Source organism: Chroicocephalus ridibundus, chromosome 1 (assembly GCF_963924245.1).
Source record: "Chroicocephalus ridibundus chromosome 1, bChrRid1.1, whole genome shotgun sequence".
NCBI lineage: Eukaryota > Metazoa > Chordata > Aves > Charadriiformes > Laridae > Chroicocephalus > Chroicocephalus ridibundus.
In genome coordinates, this window is record NC_086284.1 from 177,961,685 (window position 1) to 177,987,543 (window position 25,859).

Consider the following 25,859-nt stretch of genomic DNA (forward strand, 5'->3'; position numbering starts at 1 on the left):
AAACTTGCTGTGACCGAGCAAAATTCCCCTTATGACTGTAAAGGAAACTCCTGTCGTAAATCAGTCACATCTACCGCAATTCCACCTCCCACCGTGTTTCTACCTATATGCACACCCCACCACCGGCTTTCACGCTCTGGGGCTGCCTAAGAGAAAGTGATAGCAGAGACGTGCGCCTGTGTTTTGGTAAGAGTTCATGGGGTTGTCGCTGGTGATCCCGCGCTCGGTGATGCCTCCGCGACACTTTCTGCAGCAGTCGCCGCGTCCCACCGCGCAGGGACAGGTCATTTGTCCCCCTGCCTACGGTTCAGCGTGCCGTCATGTGCACAGAGGAGACTGAGAGCACCAGATGTACAGTAGTCTCATTGCTGGAATTAGAGTATATATATTCTGGAAATATGCTGCCTCCTTTCTCCGCCAAAAGAGGAGGGGGTGGGGGAGGGGAAGGGTGAGACTGAGCTGTACCAAATACTTAGCAACAGGCAGCACAGAAATGGCACTTGTCAACAAAAGGTTGAAAAGGACCAGCTGAACTACATCCTCCAAAATAAGGGGGGAGTTGAAAAGAGAGATTGAAAGCATTTCATAAGGCATATACATACACAGAGAGAGCATTTAGTAACACCTACAGCGCGCACAAGGGGAACCAGGTTCACTCAGGGTGAAATAAGGGGAACAGACACCTTCACCTATGTACCAAAGGAAGAGTGCACCCCAAGAGGTGCTCACTCCATCCCAGGGTGTCCCAGCATGCAGAGACAGCTCGGACCAGCGGAGCTCAGTGTTTCACAGCCTGAGAGACAGTGGCCATCAGTGGCCCTTGGCAGCCAGCGCTGGCTCCCTTTTGCAGGGTGTCCATGGCCTCTCACCCCACTCTAGAAGAAAGGACTTGTCCAGACCCTCCTGCTACCGTGGGATGTTACCACTGAAAGGAGGCATTTATGTATGACAGCATAGTTGTGTAAGTAAATATAATATCTAAAGTTCTTTCTCTGCTGAGATTATTGTTTGAAAATGTTGAAACTGCACCTCTTCCATATAAACAACATGATCTCACTTTATAAACATCCTTTTATTTAACCTCACAGACCCTTGGGGAGGAAGGGGTCAGAATCCCATTTTTTTAACAGAAAAACAGAGGCCAAAGCCATTAACTACTTGCTTAGTTCACCAAGGAAATCTGTGGCAGAGCCGGGGCAGGAAAATGAATGCAATTCCCAGTCCGGAGTCTTACCCATAGAACCAACATCCACTTTCCACCCAGCAAAAGTATCACTGCTCTGTCCATGTTCACATACTAAGGACTCCTTCGCTATCTGAGACCCTTTGTCACAAATTTTCTCCCTCTTCATTAAGAGACAGAGAATTGTAACCTGTTTGGTCTACCCTATTTCTTCCCATACTCCTGCAGGTGATCAGCTGGTTTGCCATAGTTTTCTTGACAGTTTCAGAACGTGATATAACTCTATAGCATTAAACCGTAGAAGTGGATTCAGCTCCCCCGTAGCTGAAGGATGCTGCTGTTAGATGGGGCGCTAAATTTCCCTGCTGCACCCAGAAGTCTGCTTCGGTCACCTGTGTTTTTACTGACTGATGCTCTTTTTTCTGCTGTTACAGATGAGTGACATGAAAGGCTCCACTAAAATGTTTTTTAAAGCCAACTGCAGCTCAGAAAGTGTTTCTTCAACTATATAACCATATATAATGAAAGCTAATATGGAGTCTCTAAAGATTGTATGAACATACGTTTAGAACAATATGAAATCATGATGATAAAAGAAGCATACCACACCCATAGCATCATGTATGCCCCACTACTAGTATTTCAACTTCAGTCATTCTTCTAAAGTAATGTCTCAAAAATATTCCCTGAGCTATTACTATAAGCAGAACTATTTTCTGTATTCCAATGAAACTGATCCACTGGAACATAGAGAATTTAATACGCACTGATATTATTTTAGGTTAGTTTCACATTACAAATAAAAATACTGTACCAAGCATTTCCTTTTTCATTTGTCACACCCGCACATAATCTGGTGTACCAATCCTAATTTTGATTACAATTTGAACTATCCTCTCACTAAGCAGCCAGGGAAATTTCATTCTAGCAGCTGCTTTGCAAGTATCTAGTATTCAAGGAATGGACTTCACCCACCCACCCACTCCCTGCATAATTTTCTTTTGTCATTGATTTAAAATAGACAAGCAAAAAGAATGTAAACAGTGTTTTGTAAACAAAGGTTGATATTCCACATCATACCAGTGGCCCTAAAACTTTATTGGTGGTCTGTATTTTGATAGTTGTGCAATGGTGGAAAAAAACATTCGCAGGAGGCAGTGGTTAAGAGAGGAGGTTTTTTTCACTTCAAAAGTATTCTAAAAAGAAGTCCAAAAGGTGAAGAGTTGTTGACAGAGACAATATAGCAAACCAACACCCAGTTGGCAGAGGAATGTCACATTTAATTTCCTCTCTTTCTGTAGGGACCACCACTTGCTCCTGTTTCTCCCCTTCCCCATAGGATGCCCTTCTCATTCATATCATTCTTCCAGGGACCCAACGGCTCAGGAGTCAGTTGTAAAAAATGGGAAGCATGTAGATAGACACATGAAATTATAAGAAAGAACACATGCCACTATATTATTTTTACATGAAATTCTCTGACTCAGATATCATGGGAAATAGACACAGCCTCTCCTTTGCAGTTCTTAAGTACCAATGTAACTATTCACCTCTTAGAAATTTTACCTTAAACTCCTTGGGAAAACATAAAGCTCCAGTGTGCATCATCACTGACAATACTCAGTTTGCAAAGGATAGAAAAGTCATGCAGAACAGAAGATAAAAATTCAGTAACTTCATGCAACAATCTGCTTTCTATGGGTGCTCCCCTTTTCATTGGGTGCCGAGCACCTCTAAGGAGGAGCCGTGCGTGCTCCCCCTCTTTTCAGAACCAGCAACAGATCCTTTCGTCTTGCGCTAATTATGCAGGAATGTTTCCCAAAAATCCTCTTATCTTAGATTTTTCTGTGATGAGCCCGTTTCAGAGAAGGACATGGACATGAGGGTTGCAACACTTCCTCCCCGCTCCGCTGCTTGCTCCAGTAACCCTGCCTTACAGCCACACACTGGGCCGGGCTGCTGACTTACTCATTTCCTCTCCAAGCTTCCTCTCCTACCACCCTGCTCTGCAGCCACGTCTGACCGGGGACTATTCGACTTCAACGCTGGGCTCTGACCGCTGACAACGTACGGGAGAGGCCGCCGTTATCTGCGAGGCTGAGGATTGGTCTCAGCAGCAACGCGATAACGGAACAGACCCGATCCTGTGTTCGTGTGGTCCCAGCCCCGTCCCAGCGCCTGGTGATTTAACCGCTTGCAACGTGAAACAGGATTCATCCGAGCTCCGGCACAGCCTGCTCATGTTAATGACGGTTTCCCCTAGCATTCCTCAACCACTCGTCATGCTAACCTTCAAGAGAGTAAGGGGAAATAAACTCTGATACCCAAATATAGTTATGAACTTCACCTCGCCACTTCGCACGTAGCTATAAGGAGCACAGTGGAGCTGCTTGGCAGGATCCCTAGTGAAACAATGCACTTTGTAACGCGGTGGTTTAATGAAGTGAAAAAGAGAGACGATCTCACAGGTTCCTGCCTTTCTTAGGAAATGCTTTAATCATAAACCGTGTAATTATACATCAGGCAGCGCTATAATGCATCCTCTTTAAAATTAACGCAGAAATGTTACCACCCATAATCAATGTCAAGTGGGAAATGTCAGATGGGTTTCAGAAGTACAGTCAGCCTAATGCAATAATAATGCATGACACTTCTTTAGTGTCTTCCACTAAATCAGCTCAACATGCTTTCCAGACGCAAATGAGATCACCCCTATTATTTGTTAATTCTGTAGATGTGGGGAAACTGAGGTATAAAGGCTTTCTCGGCAGATTTTTTTTTTAATGTGGCTCACTCAAGGGCAAACAGAGCTGGGAATACAACCCAGATATTCTGAGTTGCAATCATTTCTTCTATACGCTTTTTTATCAGGCAGTTTTATAAATAGGCTTGGTGGGAAAATGCATATTCCAAGAATCAGGATCATTCTGCATATTTCTGTTTGTTTGCTACAGAATATAGAGTTTCAGATCTGAAAATGGTCTCCTGTTGCTATCGAGAAGACAGCTTTCCATACTTAGAGTATGCCGCCGTCACTCCCTTATGTGCCAATGCTGCTGCTCAGGAAGAACAACAGTTGCTGCCAAATGAGTTATGCCAAGACCTCGTGACAGATTTCCATGCCATTTAGGAGCTGAAGTTATATTTGAAAAATATTTAAATATTTGTCCACTATATGAAAAAGTTTCCTTCCTAGATATGTGGGAACAAACAGTATCCAGTTCTCATCATTTGTCCTTTAAAATACTCTCTAGAAGACAACTCTACCTCATTCATTAGCATGAAAGAATTAAAATGCAGTCCCTCAGTGCTCACTCTCATACACTCTTCTGTGCATGGTACCAGCCTAATACCTTTGGGGCTGGGGAGGCTTTTTAAGAACTCCATTTTTTTTAAGAACTCCGTTTCCCAAAAGGAATCCATAGGCTTCCCACAGGTTTTTTCTTTCCTCTTCATCTTGTAGCAAACAAGTGTTAAAGAAATGGAAGGAAAAGTTATCTATTACAAAAAATGTCACCAGCAGTATACCTGCATTGCAATGGTTCACAGCAATATACAATCATAGACTCATAGAATGGGTTGGGTTGGAAGGGACCTTAAAGATCATCTAGTTCCAACCCCCCTGCCATGGGCAGGGACACCTCCCACCAGACCAGGTTGCTCAAAGCCCCATCCAGCCTGGCCTTGAACACCTCCAGGGATGGGGCATCCACAACTTCCCTGGGCAACCTCTTCTAGTGCCTCACCACTCTCATAGTGAAGAACTTCTTCCTTAAATCCCTCCTCAGCTTTCCTGTAGGCCCCCTTTAGGTACTGGAAGGCTGCTATAAGATCCGCCAGGAGCGTTCTGTTCTCCAGGCTGAACAACCCCAACTCTCTCAGCCTGTCGTCACAGGAGAGGTGCTCCAGCCCTCTGATCATCTTTGTGGCCCTGCTTTTTAGTACAGCAGGATCCTGTCTTTTAGTGTATGTTTGGATCATATCAATACATTTCATAATCCTTTTTTATTTTGCTGTAAAAAATATTGGAATGAAGGAAAATGAAACTATTAAAAAAAAACAATACCAGAATTTTAAGTCAGACAAAGTGGAAGTGTGGCACTGCTAACTTAATAAATGTGCTATGTAACTTTCTAGTGTAATGTATTTACTCTGCTTAAAATGTTGCTATTAGAGACAAATGATAGTTGATAGCACTTAGAGCTATTCACCCATAGATGCTTGTTGAAATCATCCTTGTAGAAGAAGAGATTGATGACTTGTTTCTGTTGTTCTCCAGTATGCTACAAAATGGGCCGTAAAGGCTGACTATCTATTTCCCGGGCGGTTTTCCAGTGTGTGGCCTACCCTGGATGTTGAATACCCAGTAGAGCCTACATAACAGTCCCAAAGTCCCTGATGAAGAGGATTTGCCAGAGGAGAGGGCATGACCACAACTCTACTTCAACGTAGCTATTCTTGGCTAATAAATTGTGGGTAGCAAAACATGTGTTGGAGTGTCCCTGAAGCTGTTTGTATTTATAAAGAGAAGCTGGGCAATGCATTGACTAGTGTTAGAACAGGGTGAGGAAATCAGATCGCAACGAGACACTTTTCTCCTTCCCCACTGCCTCTACACTAAGGAAAACTTAACTGGAAGGCAGGATCTGACCTTTTAAATATTTTCTTATTAAAGGTTATTTCTCTGGGTTGCAAAAGAATAATTTATTAGTTTCAGTCCTCTACTTAGCAAGGAAAAGGGCTAACTTTGAAAACAATTGTTCACATTTAGACTGCTGTCAGAGACAGATCAAGCATCCGATTTATGTCTGGATACAAACGACTGTAGAAAACACACCCTGACTCATTTGCTATAACATGAAGCTGGGGGGTGGCACTTTTTGTAACATTCAGCAAATTATATAAGAAGAAAAAATATTTACACAATTAAAATATATATGGCCAGAAAACGAAACTAGAATGACTTAACTTATAGGCAAGATGGAAGCCAATGCATTTCATTTAGCAAAATGAAATGAGTATTAAATGATGTTTCACAAACCTTGTTTCTGAATCCCACTGAGCAAATGAGAACAATTACGAGTTAAGGAATAGAAATCATTTAGAGGGATACATACCAATTAACCAAAATGTCAGAATCCCTATAGTACGATTCTATTTTGTAAATAGCAGCATGTATCCATCAACACTACTCAGTAATTTTCAGATAAAAATACAATTAAACAAAACTCCACTAATCCCAGCTAGGAAAATGAATAGAAACAATACTCTTCAACAATCACTGGCAAGCTTTACATGACTTACCCAGCTTTAAGGGGGCTGTTTTATATTTCCAAGTTTCACTTACAGTTTGTGATCTAATCACCCAAGTAACATTTGTACTGACTTACTGTGATCTCTTTCCTCCCGTTTCTTCCCAAACCCCAACTCAGAATTAATTTAATACATGTGTTTGAGGCCAATATTATAACTAATGGCACAGGGGCAAAACTTTTGATGCATCTGCGCCAAATGAAAGGTATAAGCCTCTTTGAGCGTGTGTTTGTGTGTGTGCAAGGTTTGCTAAGCGATTTTTATAGTGCGCAATTAAAATCCAGCTCTTTCTAGAATAAAATAGCTCGTTCATCCTTTGAAAAGAATCATAACCGATTTGCTTTATACTTTAATCATGTTGTTTTGTTTGTTGGCTAACTGCGGCTACGCTTCAGCCCTGTGCAATAGCAACAAAATACCACAGGAAGGAGCCAAATCCTCATCGTGCAGCCGCAGAGGAGCCCAGGAGGCAGCTGCTGCTCTGCACGCTTGTGCTGCTGCGAAGCGATGCTGGTTAAGGGACAGCCACCGCCACAGGCATTAATACTGGCCTCGAGCTTCCTGAGTTACCAGGAGATGGTACCAAGTGCCACACTGAGAAATCCTCCAAAACAGCCAACCTCGAGACTTTCTGTTATAAATACTCCTGTTCAACTTTGGAATTATTTCTTAGGTATAGTTTTTAACTTTAAAGTACATTTCAGCATCCGTTTAGTAAAAGTATGATAAAATACAGGACCTATTATCCAATACAGCTTTTACATAAAACGTTGAGTAAAACGAATATTTCAGTTAATTTTATTAGCGTGAGGAAGACCAGGATTCACTGCTGAGCATAATTGTTACACCTAGAGACACCACTCAGAAGGTGAATCTGTCTTAGCATTTTAGTTCAGATAAGGAACACGCTTCTAAAGGCAATCTCCTATCACTTGTGCTCCCTCGGTGATCCTCTTCATATGAAATGGAATGGAGAGATGTGCTTCAAGAGGACATTGAATGCACTCCACTCACTAACAGGCATTCAGTCCACGCCACAAAATAAGAACTAATCCAAGCCACCCTCCACCCCCAAAATGTGAACCTTAGAGATGCTGGTTCCTTAGTACCAAACTGGGTTTCCCCACAGGGCAATGCTTCCTGCTAATGTGTGTCTCAGAAGTGACAGGGGAGAGGGAGGATGTGGTAGAAAAAGCCGCTGAGTGTCCTGCGCAGTGGGTCACACACCGAGATGCTTCTGTAAACTGGTGTGATGCTATAATAGTGACAAATCTAAGGGGGAGGACATGTTTTGGTTTTGAAAGTGGTGACGTGTGAAGAAATTAATTTGACCAAAAGGACAGGGCCAGCATTCTCCCATACAAATAAATGAGATGAAGTATATGAAACTCCTCTCTTTTCTCCTACATGTGCATGCACACTGGAATAACATCCAAGCCTGCCCAAACTTGAGCCGCGGCTGTCTCTGACAGTTCCTGGCCAACGAGATCTCCCTTGGAAGAAACAGGTGATGTGGGAAGGAGCACCTGTGCCTGTCCAAAGGAGGAAGGGTAAAAAGAAAGCCATATGTCTACTTTTCTGGGCATCCAGGATAGCAGTGATGGCCCTCTACACCAGAGGCCTCATTCCATTCCCTTGAATGAGACTTCCTATTTTCCAAGCTTGCATAAATCTTATGTCTCATACGTGTCTTGTCATGGCCAGGATAAGTCTCATGACTAGGCCTGCATCCACTTTAATAAAGAAACCCACAGTAAGCAAAGGTAAGCTTTCTGCAAAGGAAAAAAATGATCTGAATTGCACAGGTTTCCTTTGTGGCTCACCAATACCATAACAACACAGAAAAACGGAGAAAAAAATCAGACCTGACTGGAAATCATGAAGTAATTTGCACAACAAAAACATCCTTGCTTTGGTGATTCCTTTTCTGTTCAGGAGCAATAAGCCACTCGTGGTATCAACCAGACCATTCCTGGATGGAGAGGGTACATGCCGTAGTGAAGGAGCAACAGGGCTCCTCACACGGAGCTGAGGAGATTCCATTGTGAAACTACTCCAGATTTTCCATCAAAGCTCATTTTAAGGATTTATAACTTGGACCGAGACATTCTTTCCACACTGCGATTTGGCATTAAAGAACTTGGCCCAGGGATCAAAATAACCCTCTTTTCCAGCACTTCTTTTTAAGTGTGGTAAGGCAAATTTCTGATATGCAAAGATGCAAAAATATTAAAACATACTTTTGTTCTTTTGTTGCAAGAAAACAGTGGCAAATAAGACCACAACTAACTTTAAATATAAAGTCTCCATCTAGCTTGTACTTTTTGAGGATTACAAACTGATTTGAATTGTCTGGTTTCCTCTCATGTGGAAGAATAGCTTTGCAAATCAAAACAAACATAATAAACTGTTTGCTTTCTGAGCTACATATTTTATAACAAGACATTTTAACTCCTGCTTAGATTTTCTTTGGGCTTTGATGTTTAAAAGTTGTCGCCAACTCTATAATTTTAATATCAATAAATGTGTTGTACATTCAGCACACCACTCTGATGTTAAAGGTAAAACAACATTAATATTAAGTAAATATGTTAATGATTTCAGGCATAAGTTATATGGGTCTCTTCTTACTGTCGTTAATTTCTGTTAAAACAGGTCTTGGTGGTGAATGTGTGAGCGGTAATGGTCATGTGTGCGCAACCATTTTGCCTTTTATTACCTAGCTAAAGCTTAGGGAAATGAAATTATCCTTACATAGATGACAGCCTACACACACATTTCTTCAGCTCAAGAAATGTAAAACAGTGTTTTAGGACTTGAAAGACTAAGGACACAGCTCAGTTCAATAAAAATACCAGTTTGGGACTTAATTCCCTTTGATCACCATTGAAAGCACTGCCTAAAATAAAGGTCTGCCCATTCTGATGATAATACCTAAATTAGCAATCATCCAGCACAAAAAATTTTATATATGAAGTAAATTCTGCCAGACAATAATCCTAAATAACAAAGAGAAGATAAGAATCTTATCATAGTTTTTGACAGAAGACTTTTCATCCCAAATCAGATTCAACGTTGTATTCTTCCTCAAATGACCTGTCTAATATACAGCTTTTGTAACACAACCAGATCTGGAAGGACCATACAATGGAAAGAAAAAGGTTCTAGATTCTCACTAAAAATGTGCTGAACACCCTTCTTTTCTATTATAAAAGGGGAGATTTGCCTAAACACCTCTCGTAAGGGCTCTGGCTGCACATCACATGGAAAGAGCAGTGTGTCAAGAAGGAAGGGCCCTATGACCTTAGGGATTGTCCTTCATCTGTGTTCAATCTGCAGTCTCCCATGCAAATCTTCTAATGTATATCCCACTTTTGGAGTTCTGCTACACGCTTCTACAGGACTATGCTGCTCCCGAAAGTAACATCAGAGATATGTGTGATTCATGACATGAAAATTTTCGACTTACAATTTACCCCTGAAGACAACAAAAACCACTTCTTAGCTCAGTATTAAAATAGCAACCTCACGATCCAACCCCCATGCCCCCCACCAAAAAAAGGAAAATAAATCTAGCAACATATAAATGCAACACTTCCAATTAAAGAGCTTTTTAATACCAAACTAGCACATTCTTATGTTGAACACTAACATACTGATCTGTGAATTTCAGGTCTGGAGACCAAGGAAGGAGGTTTAGATAATGGATAATAATCACATGGATAACGATCTGAAGTTTATAGGTAGTACCTTCTGTTATATGGCAAGGGCATTTATGAAGGATCAGGGCTTAGCTATGTAAAGATCTACCCTGACAGATATGAACTCAAGTTCTTTATTGAGGCTTCGAGGTAGGGGAAGTTTACAGCTCTGCTCATAGGGACACCTTTGCATAAGCACTGGACCCTATTGCTTCAAACTAGTATCCAAACTATGACATCTGTATCTCTTCTCCCACAAACAAGATGCAGATTTTTTTTTGCTTCTTAATGTTATATCACAATAATATGACATGAAGTTTAGGGCCCAGAAAAAAATGACCAGATGATGTGGGACTGAAAGCTGGAAAACACTTCCAGGCCCTGGGCATATGTGCAAACTGGAGGGCTTGTCATCACTGACTCCAGGCACAGCAAATACGAATCAAATGATCTGTTGGAGTCTACTGCATACCTGGAATAGCAAGAAGAAAATAAAGGTCTTGAGAGAGTTGTGTGAAAATGGAAACTTAGCAACTACCTGACATTTTGCTTTTTCTTCCCCCCTGTTGCCACCACCTGACATGTAAGTGCAAACGGTATTATTAGCTTTAGGCATATGGTGTTTTTTCTACTTCAAGGCCAAACCCCTATCTCTTAGGACCCAGAACAGTTGGTGCTTTTGTGTTTGAGGTCTCTTCTCTGGGTCCTCATGACTGGCCGTACACACAGGACACCCATCACCCTCTTCCTCCAGGGACTGCTCTCCACATCTGCAACCCTTCACTCGCTGTCCTATGTTTCCTTTTAAAATACACACTCTAGTGATACCCCTGTCTCTTGGAAAACAGACTAGAAATGAAGGATAGGGATTGACTAGCTCGCTTTAAAGGGCCACTGCCTTTAAATTTAATTAAATCCATATCTTCTACCTCCCACACAATTACCCCCCGGGACTAAAGGCTTCTGTAAAGGATTAGGAAAGGGATACTCTCATTGCAGCCACACCGCTATGCAGAAAATAATTCAAGATCTGGGAAGTTGTGAGCAGGAAGCAGAGGATGAAGAAGAAAGGGACTCACTGAAAACACAAACAAATAACTCTGCTGGCTAGAGATTACAGCACTCATTTTGGAGAGAGGAGATTGTGCTCCAGCCTTTCCTTCCAAGATCCTTTCTGTATTTTGTCCTACTAATGTAAGTAAGAAACAGAATTGATCTCAGTAAAAGGAGCATTATGTCTCCTCTCAAATGAGTCCCTAAATCAGTAGCCTACCATCCTGTGTCCTGTCCCTGTTTTCTTGGACTGTGGTGCAGGATGGCACTCGCGGCACCACTAGCTCCTCAGGTAGGTCTGTCTGAGAAGGCTGACACTCCAGGAGAGCCCACCCAGCTGCTGTAATCATGAAGAGACCTGTGGAGTATTACTCTGGGGACTTCCATAGGCAGCTCTCCATTTAGTCTACTGTTTTAGAACAAGCAAAACTGCGTTTTCTGACCTTTCCCAGTAACCTTCTAACTCCCTGATAAAATAATAAGAAAAATAATTTAATCATGCTAGCCTTTGTTTTGTTTGGGTTTTTTTGTTTGTTTGGTTTTTTTAACAGGAAACGGTTATTGCCAATGAACAATGAATTTTTCATTCTGGAACACTGGAAGTTTTTTAGCCAGCTCAACCTTTTTGTTCCAGTAGGCAGGTGCTTATTTCACCTGCCCTTTAAATAAACCTAGCTGGTAAGGTGCTTGACTCTGTTGAGCCAACGCAGCTTCTGAGAATTCTCAGAAGTACGATTTCACGTCTGTACAGATCCTTAATGTAAAAACCTGGGATGGCTCTGGACGGACTACGAGTGCTGCCAAAATAGGCAGCTGCTGAGTGGGAGTTCTGAGGATGAGAATGATGGATATAGGCACCTAAGATGCAAGTGAGGTAGGTCATAGGAACGTAAATTCTTTGGGGGAGGAGGGAAGGTCTCATGTTTCAGGAATTACTGTATAAAGGATATCCTTTGTTAAAAGTCCAACCATTTGCTACATTATTTAGTACATAGAATAAGTATGGAACAGAGTGGTCCTTAAAACAAGTTTTTCCTTAAATTCTTACAGTTGTTCTTGAAGGCCTCTGAAATAGAGGATTGCCTTTTTTAGTAGGAATTGTTGAACGTCTCCCATTTCTGATGGAAATGTAAGGAGAAAAGCTTTGGAGGAACGTCCTGAAAACATACAGAACCCTAATGCATTCTTATTCACTTTTTTTTGAAGAATTTATACATTTGGGAACTACAAGTCGGAGAGGAAAGTGAAGTCTGAAATTTTATCAAACTGATGTACCTCTCAAGGTATGCAATCCCACAGAAAAGCTTCTCAAACGTTGTACCAGATGGCTTTGTTCTCAACTCCCCTGGGCAGATTCATGTTACTTCACTATCAGTAATAAAATCCCATACTTTACCTCAGTGCTTCATTTTATGTTACTGTCGTTATCTTGTTACAGGTTATAATGGTATTGACATTATCTGCCTAATAATTATTCCTGAGTCACAGCAGTAAAACTCTTTTGAGTCTCAAGCTCTGATCTAGAATCTGCTGAACCACTTAAGTTTCATCTGTGTCTCTCTGACTGAAAAAGATGTTCCGTACATTAAAGCAGAATGAATGTGGGCAAATGGCTTCTCTAGTGTGTGATTTTATAGTAAAGCAATCCCAACTCAGCTAGATAAATTTAAGTAAGTGTCTCCCAAAATATTATGTATCCCTGTATTGTGTAGATGAATGTACTGCATTTCTTCAACTTCAAACTCACAGAAACATTCTCTCATAAACAGTTCTTTATACAGCAGTGCAGAACTAGTGACTTTGGTACACGTCAAACAAACTTGCAGGATTTGGATCCCCAAGGAGCACCGTAAGATGTCTGAAAATACTGTAGCAAAAGACATACTTTAGCACGTGGACGATAGAATCGTGTATTGTAAGCCATTTAAAAATATTACATCCTAAAAATGGTATTTATAATATTCACAATGATACTCAGTGATAAAACACAGTCCTGTAAACAATTATCTTAAGAACAGGATATTTCAATTAATTGCGTTAGCGTGCTCCAAATTCTAATCACTGACCAGCCAGAGTGATACAGAGGGCACATGACAATACTGCATAATCAGCCTTGCAATGGTGTTCAACCAAAAAACTGTCCACAGAATAAGGAACCCATCTGAATTTATCTGATGTGAAGCGAAGGTTACTTAAAAACAATAACATGCACAGATAATTGCATACTGTCCACTCTTTGCAAAACAGATGCTCACAAGTTTAACGGGCACTTAAGCCCACATGAGAGGTCCACTGACATCCTTCAGCAGTTACAAGGTAAAACTTTTTTTTTTTTAAAAGCACAAAACTCTCCAACTCACACTTTGCATTTGGATGGATTTTTTATCCTGGGCTATGAAAACCTAATGACCTAAGAAGAAAGCCAAGACTTGAGAAAATTTCTTAAATCCACAGGTAGAAGGCACGGTTATCATCTAATTGTTTTAGCTATATATATTCCAGTCATGGAATATACACTATATAAGCAGAGTTCCTGAAGAATCTAACAACTGAATGAATAGCAAACCCATGTGCAGAGACACTATCAGAGAAGGTAAGATGTTGGAGCACAACTTGTAGAGTTGTGCAAGTCCTCTGCTGTGTGCACACCCCTCCTGGTGCCCTTCACGGGAACATGCAGAGCAAACGCCTCAGACGAGTTATGCCCTGCCCAGTTTCTTATGCCGTTTATTCAACTGACTGGACCAGCTGAATTTGGCACAAGCGAGCCTTTTTTGTGGAAAGCTATCAGAATCTCAGTTTGCAGGGAAACCCAAACACTTCTAAACAAACGTCATGTATTTATTCACTCAAAGTCAGGAGGCAGAACAAAGGCTTAAAGCAACAAACAGTTTTCTTTTTTCCATTGCCTGCGTTTTCGATGTTCCTTGAAAGCATTTGAAAGTCACTTTGGGCTGCTCTCTGTTCCTGGGTGGAAGGTGCTGGCTCCAGGCCTCAGTTTGCTTCCTCTGTCTCTGTTACTGTGACTGTGGAGTTTTTAGAGAGTGATGCCAGAAACAACATGGCCTGGCCCACTCCAAACCTGCCCATGTGCCCCTCATGGGGGAAACAGCCTCTGAAACCCTGAAAGTGGTCCATGGGGGTCCTGGAGCTGCCGGACCTCCATATTCGCCTCTCTTGGGTGAGTGGACTGGAAGTGCTCTGTCCCTTTGAACACCACAGCTGCTTTTGTAAAAAAGCCTCAGCAACCTTTCAAAAATAGTATTTATCCTCTTTGTGATGCTCCTCCTTTCTGGCACCACCATCTTTAAGCTTTAGGATGCCCTTTGATCTTATTCTCTCACTCAGCTTTGGGAAGAGTAAAGTGCCCTCCAGCCTGGAGAGAACCAAGATAGAAAATATCTCCTAATAATTACTTCTTCTATTTTTGCATGAAAGATTATTTTGCCTTTGTCACTTCGTTCCTTTACCGCATTCATTAAGTAATATGAGGGACAAAGACTATTAAAAAAAGCCAAACTATAGCCATAACTACCTGCCAGCAGATATAACAACCTATTCAAGTCAAAAGCTGTAAACCGCATGTAAATACAGAAAGGACCTAAAAGATAAGAAAAAAAAAACCAAACCAAAACCACAACACTTCTCATCATACTCTTATCTGATGAGAAAATTCGGGAGCTATGGCACTGCAGTGAGGACAGAACTTGTATTTGGTTTTACCTTTAAGCCAGAATAAGATCAGCTCTCAACCACTTTGCTCACCTTAGAACAGGTTCCTGTAGAACTCTTTGGTCTTCTGTGTCGTAACGTAAGCCTACTTACTGTAATAATTTTTTCGAGCTACTTTTCACAGATGCCGTAAAAAGCAGTCCACTGACTCACGCAGGTCTGCAGTAAGATGTGTTGTGAATCCTAACACAAGGAGGGATTATTTCATATGTTAGCAAATATTGAGAATAAATAGAGAAAATAATGAGGAAAGATATCCTTTCATCAAAAATCTTCATATCAAAGGTTTCATCACTGGTTTTTCCCTTATGAGAGAAGGTTGGTATCTCTTAAGATCTCTGAAGAGATCTCTAAATTAAGAGATAAGGCATATCTCCAAGAGACAGCTAAGCATACAGTTTTGTGTGGAGGAAAGGCAAATGCAAGGCTTCTCAGAGATTCAAATAAGTTTGGAAGAATAACTTTGTTAAAATTGCTCTGTCTGAGACGATGGACAAAGAAAAACAAAAAAGAGCTGACTAGAAGAAGCAGAGACAAAACTCAGGAACAGAAAAACCACTGCAGAAAAACAAAAAGCACAGAATAAACTGAATAGTATCAATGTGCAGAATAAATAAACATTTAATCTTAAGGTTATGGCTGAAACAATCTTGGGATATGGGCAAGGGAATTGCCAGAGATTACTTGGTTTTTTCCTTTTAAGATAGAATGGTGTCCTCATTTCATGTAAGGCAGAAACTGGCATTTAAAAATTCCTCATTTTTTTTTCATTCTGCTGGGAATAGCCTACTAAGATGTGAAATTTTTACTAGCTGTTTAGGTCAAAGGTTTAGCAATGTACTTCAGTAAGTCCATTTACCAGCAGAATACCCAATGTCATCACGTCAAGCGCAAATAAGATCCTCTTCACTCCCATCAAGAATGTCCAACTGCAGCACACACTGATGCAAAAAATAAGTAAAATTCTGCTCCTCACAAAAGAGATAAAACACATTCATCTGCTTTCAGTTGGATCTTTCATTAAAATTTCTGTGTTTTGGCCTCCTCCTACCTGTACCACAAGAAACCAGAAATAGCTCCACCGATGCCAACATATAAACAGAAGGATTTTTGCGTTTAGGGTAAGAACTAGGGCCTGGAGCTAAACAAACAAACAAACAAACAAGTCAACTACATCTCCCTTTGGCACTGCTGCACAAATGGAAGTGTTCATCACAGCTTATTGTAAGCTTATGGTACTAATGAGTATCTGATGCCCTGTCTTGTTTGCAGATACTTACAAAGCTGACTTGTTTCTACATTAGATCAATTGCTTCACTAACACCATTCAAAACTTTGTGCTGCCCTAATCCTTTTTTCATGTGGAATTAGGCGTTATGATCTGCTCTCCCCAACGCTGTCATCTTTGTCAGGCATAAAAATCAGTTCAAGGCAGGCAGCACTCCCCGAAGCACAGCAAAAGCTGGGGCAGGGACGGGAGCTCTGGGGCCAGGGGGTGGCACTGAGGCCAGGGGGTGACTCAGGGGATGCTCTGAGGTACAGGATGTGTGGTGACTAACCATGGTGGGTTAGTCACCTCCCACCACCACATCACGTGAGTCACTCATCCCAGAGCTTAATCATAGAATCATAGAATTGTCTAGGTCGGAAGGGTCCTTTCAGATCATCGAGTCCAACCATCAACCTAACACTGACAAAACCATCACTAAACCATGTCCCTCAGCACCACGTCTACCCCTTTTGAATACCTCCAGGGATGGTGATTCCACCACTGCCCTGGGCAGCCTGTTCCAATGCCTGACAACCCTTTCAGTGAAGAAATTTTTCTTCATATCCAGTCTAAACCTCCCCTGGTGCAACTTGAGGCCATTTCCTCTTGTCCTATCGCTTGTTACCTGGGAGAAGAGACTGACCCTCAACTCTTTACAACCTCCTTTCAGGTAGCTGCAGAGAGCGATAAGGTCTCCCCTCAGCCTCCTTTTCTCCAGACCAAACAACCCCAGTTCCCTCAGCTGCTCCTCATAAGACTTGCTCTCTAGACCCTTCACCATCTTTGTTGCTCTTCTCTGGACTCGCTGCAGTATCTCAACATCTTTCCTGTAGAGAGGGGCCCAAAACTGGACACAGTACTTGAGGTGGGGCCTCACCAGTGCCGAGTAATTACACAGAGGATGAAGGGGAGCAATAGCAGAGGGTGTTTACGCAGGAAGAGACCTCTGGAAAAGCAGGGCTGCATCCGGCAGTGGCACATATTCCCAGCTCAGTCCTCTTGTGCCCTCCACTGCTCCCATACATGAGTCTCTCAGTTCGATCAATACACCAACTAATTGCAATGGAATATATCAAAGAATACCTACCTTGTACAACTATGCTGCAATATTTCTGGGTTTTGTATATTTTTATATATATGTGTGTATATATATATATATGCATATTCCATTTACATATGGATACATGCATATTCTATACCAGTTTTTCTTGTATGGAAATAAATATGGCTGATCACTTAAAGTCAGTAGCATTTAGTGACAAGATAATTTCATACAAAATGCAGGTACCTAGCCTGAGGTGAGCATTTAGGCTGTTGTTGACTCTGGAGGCATCTGGCTAAATATTTATAAGCAGAATAGGAGGATCTACAGAAAGAGACAGTGCACAGCAGGTCCCGTCCCTCACAGTTCTAGTGAAATTTGTGTGAATTTATCTGTTGATTTCTACTGGGGCAAGGCTGAATGGAGTATGCCTGTTCTGGATTGAATTGTTCCTGCAGAGGGAGAGCAGGAATTTGCAAAGCAGGAGCTTGTAGATACACAACTATTCCAGGAGGGGCACACTGGTTCCCGAAGGACCCATACCTCTCTGTCTCATTTTTGTTTTTCTAGCTGCACAATCATAACACATCCCAGGCCTGGCACATATATTGGTGTATACAAGCTGGTCACACATTCAAGTAAGTGTACACATATTTAGTAGGAACTGAAGGCTAGGAATAAAGATAAAGGAAGAGTTGTTGAGAATAGGATTTCATAATGTGGCAAGACCTCTGTTTGCGGGCTTATCACAGTGAAGGAGGTGATATGGAGATTAATGAAGTGCGAATGTGTACACATCTAACTAGGTGCCTAATAATTCAATGTTTAAATAATCCCCTCCCGCTCTGATGGCAGTAGCTCCTTGTCATTCGGGCATCCCAGCTCTCTGGCCTGAAGTATGTTGCTGCTCACAGCATCTTCCTTGCCAGCTACCTAACCCCATTAGGTATCACTGTATCTTATTAGAAAGGCAAGGTAACAAAGATGCAATACATGCACTCATCTATACTAAATATCTGAGAGTTCCAAATTCATCTATGCACCAATTCAGCTCTTTTTTTAAACTCTTTTTTTAAGATTAGCAAAGGCACTGGAAGAGAATTTGAAACACATCAATATAATGCAATATGAAGCCAATATTTAAAATTATTTAAATATTTAGGATAAAAACCCTTACTATTCTGAAGACAGACATAAAACCATCTTATTCACAATAAGGCATAACATAAGGTCCTTTTTGTGATCTAGGTCCCATTCTGAGATGTTAAATATGTCTTTACACGTACTATTGAAGGTAAAACTTCCTATCCAAGTTTCCAAATTTCACTGCAAAGGCCCAGTTTGCCATTTCTATTTTAGGCTTTTGGGCAAATCTGTCTGTTCTCAGTTCTGGACAAACACAACCAGGCTATTCCTATTCTACATATAATTTATTATAGGCATGCATTAAACTTATCCCACCTTTTGGGAAATGCTGAGATTAAATCTTACAGCCATAACACCACCACACCACAGCAAAAGTCAAAAGTCAACAGTGTTAACCTGATGGAACATAGAAATGCAGTGAACGGCTTCTATCAAGACCAGTTTATTCCATCTATGGAAGTAAAAAACTAAATATGAGAAATAAAGTAACAGCAGTAAATTACTCTCAAGCTATCTATTCTTTCAATATAAAAATATAAACATGTCAAGCAGTATTAATACATTTATATGACATACACAGACCACATACAGATGAACACAATAAATTGCTTTCATTCTCCTCTGATCCTGAGCCAGCTCTGTATCAGGCCAATATTTTGGCATTAATTAACGTAGCCTTAAAACTGCTCCACCTTGTGCCAGCTGCCTAAAGCGTCCTGTAGCTCTCTCGAATGATGGGGCTGCAAGCAATCCCCAGTTACACCGGCTCTACCTCACCTACCAGCAGTCACGGTGCTCCATGGTCAATGGCCCACTAGACTGGCTGTCCTCCCCAGGGCCCTCACCGAGGGATAACCATCTTATCTGCTGCTAGTGCTGCTCTGGGTCCTGCCAAGTCTGAGCTAAACTGTATAGATCGTTATTCATCTAATTATACCATAATGCAACCTTCAGAGTCTGTCACTGGGGGAACATACTCAGGGAAAGGGGTCATGCTTTGATGTAGTGTCTTCAGCTCCATTTAAACAGCACGTACATAATAACTAAAGCTGCTGGTAAGCTTTATTTTAATGTAAATCTTTGGTGAGAGAAAGGGAAGGGAATTATCAGTGCAATTAGCTGTGATCCATTCAAATATCACTGCCAACTTTTTGAACAAATCCATCATTTACTGGAAGAAATGTTCCCAGCCTGATTTCCTATGACATTTGTTTCTAAGCACACATTTTATTTACTCAAGGGAAAACTCTGACAAGCATGTAAAAATTGCTACCTTTGTAGACAAACAGGAACTGTAGGGTTCTTGCTGTGCGTTTGTTTGTTACACTGTGTACAAGGAAACTGCGTACAATTCGTGGTTGCTTCTTGAAAGAGTCACTCAAATGCCTGAACAACAGTGAAAACTGGAAGGAGTATGATAAAAGCCAGTTATTAAGTGGCATCTTAGAGTATTATGGGAGTGGTGTATTTTCTTGGCTTGGATTTTTGGCAGAAAGAATCTGGAAAGGTTTATTTGGTAAAATCTGGACTCCATATATGTTTTCAACTGCAGAGTGTTTCACGCGGGGTAAGAACTACATCAGGCCACTCACAGCCAAGGAGATGTACGCTATGTCGACATCCACTTACGCTGACAACTGAAGTGTTTCGGATTGTGGGAAAGAATGGCACTATTATCCCAAGACATATCGAAGAGGTAACTAACTGACATATGCTGACTTCTGTTGACGTGCAGCTGTAACCCTTTTCCTGCCCTCAATTTCCTTTTCAAAACAGCGGCATCCTCTGTACAGCAGCAATTCCACTTGCTGCCGGACTCTCATTCTCCTGACCATCCTCACGCCCTCATTCGCTATTGCTTCAAGAGCACTTTTGATCGAGTCATTTTGTACTTCAAAGCCACAGATGGTTACAAAATTTTATTAACTCTGAAGGGACTCTTTCAAGAGAAACTTTATGTAAACAAAATGCGTGGCATCCACAACCAGCTCAGAGCCATAGCATATTCTAAACAGGTGTCTTTAGCCAACAGCGTGTATTTGCCGTTGCAATTTAAACAATACGGAGTATAATCCATGACATCCTATAAAAAAGTCTATTTTATTTTCAATACCCAACATCCCTTTTTGCATCAGACCAAAATCAAGTATAAAATGAGATAATCAACTTTGTTCCACAAGGCTAAAAGGATTAATAAAAGTACCTAAATGACATATGAATAAATCTATTGACAAACCTCCCAGGACATACTGCAAGCCAGAATCTCATTAAAGATGATGTTAAAATTTAGCAGGGCACCTGCTTCTCTGCTTGGAAAAAGTCGATATGAATACAGAGCAGCCAAGAAAAGGAAAAACTGCTGCAAACCAGGTCAGAACTGCTTTCTCAGCTCCTGCCTTTTGAATGTGAAGCAAGAAATCAGTCTTGCACCATGAAAGGACCACTGTAAAATAAACAGATTTATCGCTGATTCTGAAGTATCACATAGGGCGTATATAATAAGAAACATGTTTCACATTTGCATATTGATAATAGGAATTCAACAGTCTTGCCTTGTTACATTTTTAACAGCAAAACAAGTAAAACCACTATGATAATCAGTACAAGTTACGCTTTTTAAAGTTTTTGGTTTCAAAATCTTGACTGGCTTATAGCAAATGGGGAGTTCCTGTCAACCTACTCATCTAACAGGGAATGATGTTTTGCCGTTAGGCAGAGGCAGACCCCAGTCTACTTCATCTTTTCTATATTGCTTTTTACTGCGATGCTATTCCATTTGGTAATATGAAAATCAGCAAGTCCCTGCAGATGTGTACGACACTGTTCTGCCAGCCAGTGATCTTTCATAAATTAATTTTAAATTAATCTTTCCCTATGCCAGAAATCATCGTTAATGGTAGGCTGAAATTCAATGTTTAATACATGGGAATGTCTAATCCACTGGCAATTATATAGAGGGCTCAAAATCAGTTCTGCGTTCCTACATATTGAGTACTCCATACGTGGACCTTTACGCTGATTATGCAAGTGGCACAATATTAGGAAATTATGAAAATTTCCAACTCCTAAAGGGAAGTGCCGCAGACAGGGAGATGAAAACCAAAACAAACAAAAATATTAATGTCAACAATGAAGCAAACAAGCAAGATATGCTTGTGGAGAGAGTAAAGGAGAGACATAAACATTGTGAAATGTCTTCCAAGGAAAAATACTGGAAAAAAACTGGGAGGAAAACTAAATGACTGGCTACCTGGTCTATCACTTAAAAATCCCTCCTAGTCTTTGAACTTGGTCACAGCTCTGTCTGTTTAACTTAGGACCACAGGAGATGGGGCATGGTGCTTGACAGGTCCAAATATCATAGCATATTAAAATACAGAAAACCAATAATTCTCTTTAGTGGGTATGAGGAAATACCTGCTGCACAAATAAAAAAAGGTAAACATTTTGCTTTTATTCTCTTGAAGTATGATAGAAATCCAAAGAACTGCAGCAAAGGTTGAACTGAAAATCCTGCTCTAGAAATACTAAGAATATATTATGCTCTCTAGACTTACTTTATACTCATGAAATTGTAATATCATCAAAATGCTCATAAATTTAGGGGAAAAAAACCTTTACAATATGCATTAACCAAAAGTGAAAAGAAACTATTAAAAGTATCATGTGTACACAGGTAAGAAAAGCACTAGCTAGACAGAAGTGAAGCAGGGAAAAGTAGAAACATGAATCTTAATTCTTCATCTATTGCCTCTTATCCCACCCACAACACCAGCTTCATAATTCAGTTAAGAAAAAAAAAATCTGAACAGAGGGCAAAAACGAGGTCACTATGCCAGGAATGTGGTTTAGATTAAAAAATTAGTCCTATTTTATCCAATGGCAAAGTTCAAACACCTCTCAAAGCAAGCCAGGTATTGGTTGGAGCAAATTAACCATGCTCTGTATAGGCTTTTAGTCCATTCTGTCTCTTATCGTATCAGCCATTTTCCCCTAAAAAGCCTCCACATGGCATCAATCAGCTCCCGACTGGAAGAAGTTCCTCACACAGCCGAATGACACAGCTCCTTAAGCAGCTGCTGTGGCTACAAAAGCTCCTGAGCCCTTCTCATCACTAACAGCACTTTGTCTTGGTAGCACAACTTGAAGTTAAGGGCAGGACCCATCTCTTCTGCTTGGAAACCTGTGGAACCGTCTGAACATACCCAGCTCATCCATGGTTTCCCAAGAACAGCCTGCACCTTTTTATCACCAAGGCGTACTGTTCATTTTAATTGCATGGAAGTTGAAGGAAAAGGAAAGCGTAAGCTCTACCATGAGGAGCTTGCAAGCTCATCTCAGACGATGCCCATCAGATGCACTGAGGCAAGGCTGACAGAATAAGGAGTGGTGCTGGGGAGGGAGCCTACATGGCAAATAACATCTGGGGATAGCTCAGAGCATTCAGGCAATCGTAGCATCCATTTCCAATGTAAAATCTCAAGAACCTGTACTAGAATCACTGCAAAAATAAGTTGGGTGGCAGAAACCCCAATTCATGATAAGGACATTATTTCTACTCTGCCAATTTATGCAGTCGTACATGATCTTCAAATTCCTTTCTCAATATGCTGTAGGGCCAATCAAGATTTCTCAAATGCTGACAAAAATAAAAGCTCAGTATTTTGTTTCCTGCAAGAAGAACAAAGGACAGTCCAAGGCATCTTAGCTCAGCAAGAAGAAGGAAAAGGGTTCATGAAACTTAATGCTTTTATGACATCTGGAATTTACACTAAAAATTACCTCTGCCTTCCAGTAACCTGCCCGATCTCTGCAATTACACCGGTAAGTCCTTTCTGTTTGGCACCTGTTACGTTCCCCAAATGGCTCTTAGAACCAGTGCAGCACCACTAATGAGGAGAAACAACTAGAGGGTTTCAACTTCCACAGTGCCTCTGAAATGCATTTCAGAAACAGCAGCAGCTGTAATGATTTAAACTACAGCAGGCCCCCATCCCAGAGATCCTAAAATATTCTAGAAGCAGCTAAACAAAGTACCATGTCTGTTACTAATTAAAGTACTAAAGCATCGAGGAGCCCTGCTATACTCCAGGATCCTCCATGCAGCTATATAAATAGGGAATAAAAGGTATTTCTTGCTTTATAGAGTATAAGATCTAGCTACAAGAGAGAACGTTGCAGATGGAGAGAAAAAGACATATTTAGGAGAACGCCAGACACATCTACCCTGTAAGTGCAGGTATGCTCAAACAAACTGTATTTCCCTGGAAATATTCTTGAGTTGTCCACATCCTGTCCCCCAGGGAATGAACCCCAGTCTCCAGCTGTGGTGTTTGCATGCTTGTCTGGTGTTTAATTGCTAATCCATATGGCAAAGCGCAGCATGATGTGGGAGTACTGAGTCAGGTCACTTGAAATGGGTCTCTACCTCACCGAGGGTAGCACTGTTTGGCCATGCATGGGGCAATAATGTAGGTCACTATAGTAGACAACACTCACCACATGTCACCAGCACAGTGAACATCAGGTTTACTTTAGGCATCATACTCAACATGTTTTAATACTCAAGTTATACAGGCTTAATCAAGACCCTATAGCTTATTTGGCCTGCTTAGAAGGCAGTTTTCAGGGCTAACGTGATAAATAGAGGAAAAGCCCAAATGGTTTATATCTTATTTCCTACACAGTCCAATAAGTTCTCCTCTTGCTCCATGCTGGGATTGGAAGGAAACTAGTTCATACCTATTTTGTTGGGACTCAAATGCATAATATATTTCTAGCTAAGAGTATTCTACTTACTCTTTTTTCTATTCCTCACAGGAATAATTACCATGTATCTTGTAGCATATTAATCTTGTCAGCTGATCTGCCAAATCTCATCCATGTTTTGTCTCACTTCTTTTGGGTTATTTTTTCACTATACCTAAATGCTATTTCACCTTCTTGAGAAAGATCATCCAGAGTTTTTCCAACCACACTCATCATCTTGTGAAATTTCACTCATTCAAACTCTCACCTCATGAGTGGCTTGTCTCTGAGCATGGTTTAATTATTATTTTAAAATATTGTCAATTGAAGCCAGAAAGGGGATTAACATCAGTATGTCATCTAATTAAAAATATATCTTATTTTTATAATCTGTCACCAAAAATTAACATGCTGGAACTCTGCTGAAGCTCTGCAGAGCCAACGCCACAAAGGCAAGGGGGAAAAGGCATGAGGAAAACAAATGCACCCCTTCTTCAAGAGCAAGCCTCCTGAAAATGAGTTTTCTGAAGGTGCTGCACTCTGAGAAAAACCTCCTCTTCCAGGGCAGCGGCTCCCTATCCTAGATGTAAAACCCCAGCTGGTATGCCATCTGAGAAAACACCACTGAAGCTGTTTATCAGCAACACGAAAAAAAAAAAAAGGCATAAGCTCTTTTTTTCTCAAATGAATTATTAGGCTGATTTTTTTTTTTTTTTTTTTTTGTAAAGGAGAAAGCTCAAATTGCCTGGAGAACGGCTGCCTGAAATGACCTGCTTCAGAAAGAGCTAAATTCTTCCACCAGTTTGTCTTTTAAAGCATGTCTCTTCCCTCCCTCCAACGCAGCTGTTCATCCTTGTAGCTCTTCCATACTTCTGAATTAAGCAGAGACACACTGTGACTGTTGTTTTGACTTTCTGCCAATACCCAGAAAACTGTGAGATAGCAAGAAGCTGGATCCTCTTTTCCTCCAGCAGGTAGAGGAGCTCTACTGAGCCCAGAAGTGGGGGTGAGGCCTCTGGGCAACCAAGTGAGTGGAATGTGTGTAAAGAGCAGAAGAGTAAGAAAAATGCAAAACAATGAGAAAAAAGAATCCCACTCACTCTTCAGCAAGTGTTAGGCACCAGACAGTAGAAAAGGGCATTCAGGGAACAAAGCAAGACTAGGGCAAAAAACTGTGATTTAAATAGCCATAAGGGAGCTTTTATTTTTCTGCAACTCCTCCTCTTTGCTTACAAGATATAATCCCAGTGGTGTTTTATGCAGAGCGTGCTCTGTGAGCTACCCTCTTTTTACACTCTTCTGAATCACCAGTCTCTACATGCAGATCCAAATGAATCCCAATAGGGGCCTCAAGATCCTCTTGCAAATGCACAGTTTACAAAAGAAAATGTTTGCAATACTCACACAGTGAATGAGGTTAACTGAAAGGCAAATTAGTCATGACTCAGTCACAAAATTAAATGCAACCGTCAAAATACACTGCTGTGTAAAATCCATACGCAGCTTTTCTGAGGGGAAAATAAACCCCCTCTATAACACTGTAAGGTAGTAAAGAAAGTATGAATGTGCTCTGCTCTCAATATCTGGCATCAGAGGCTGGTCTCTATAGCCGGATGTGCTGACCATTCACAAGTGAAGGCAATTACTATACAAAGGGGAAAAGTTTTATGA

General features: G+C 41.0%; 1 protein-coding gene across 7 annotated transcripts in view; it reads right to left on the minus strand.

The window, feature by feature from the left end:
- Positions 1–25,859, minus strand: part of NAV3 (neuron navigator 3) — a 566,306-nt gene that overhangs the window by 193,047 nt on the left and 347,400 nt on the right. The gene's annotated exons all lie outside the window — the stretch shown is intronic.